Here is a 1,230-nt window from a genome sequence, read left to right as displayed (position 1 = left end):
TCCAAAACAATTATGCAATTTCTCCAAGCATTTTAACTTTTCTTATAATTCGACGCTTATTATTATTTTTTTCTCATTACTTTATTATACAGCATTACTATTACTTACCTTGATGAGCCAATGACTGTGACATGCAATAAGACAACGCAACAAACGGACATAGATTTAGAGGAAGATGACATACCAGAAGAGATTGGTAAGGATGTTGAGAACTTTGAGATCAGACCTAAGTCCAACCTGGACGAGACAGAAGTTGTTAACTTAGGAGATGCATAAAACGCCAAAGAAACACGAATCAACGTTCACTTATCACCGTCAGAAAAGAAGGAATACGCAGAATTTCTAAGAGAATATGAGGACATATTCGCCTGGTCGTATGATAACATGACTGGTCTGAGTACATCTATTGTGGCTCACAAACTGCCAACTGATCCAACATGTCCACCGGTAAAGCAAAAGCTTAGAAAGTTTAAGCCTGATATGAGTCTAAAAATCAAGGAAGAAGTCACTAAGCAGTTCAAAGCTAAGGTTCTCAGGATAGTAAAATACCCGACATGGTTAGCCAACATCGTACCAGTACCGAAGAAGGACGGGAAGGTCAGAGTCTGTGTCGACTACTTGGATCTCAACCGGGCCAGTCCGAAAGACGACTTCCCTTTGCCAAACATACACATCTTGATCAAAAATTGCTCCAAGCATGAGTTGCAATCATTTGTAGATTGTTTCGCTGGTTATCATCAGATCTGGATGGATGAAGAAGATGCTGAGAAAACGACTTTCATTACGCCGTGGGGAATGTATTGTTACAAGATGATGTCGTTTGGGTTAAAGAATGCAGGGGTCACCAATATAAGGGCCATGACCACCATTTTCCACGATATGATACATAAGGAGATTGAGGTATATGTAGATGATATCATCATCAAGTCCAAGAAATCCACTGGTCACATGGAAGATTTGAGGAAGTTATTCAATAGACTGCGAAGGTACAACCTAAAACTGAATCCCACAAAGTGTGCATTTGGGGTTCCTACTGGAAAATTACTTGGGTTTATTGTGAGTCGCCGAGGAATAGAACTGGATCCATCAAAAGTTAAAGCTATTCAAGAATTGCCACCACCAAAGAACAAGAAGGATGTGATGAGTTTCTTGGGAAGGCTTAACTACATCAGTCGATTCATAGCGCAATCTACAATTATCTGTGAGCCAATATTTAAGATGTTGAAGAAG

The sequence above is a fragment of the Nicotiana tabacum genome, chromosome 10 (genome assembly GCF_000715075.1).
Source record: "Nicotiana tabacum cultivar K326 chromosome 10, ASM71507v2, whole genome shotgun sequence".
Taxonomy (NCBI): domain Eukaryota; kingdom Viridiplantae; phylum Streptophyta; class Magnoliopsida; order Solanales; family Solanaceae; genus Nicotiana; species Nicotiana tabacum.
Note: the sequence above shows the minus strand (reverse complement) of the source record.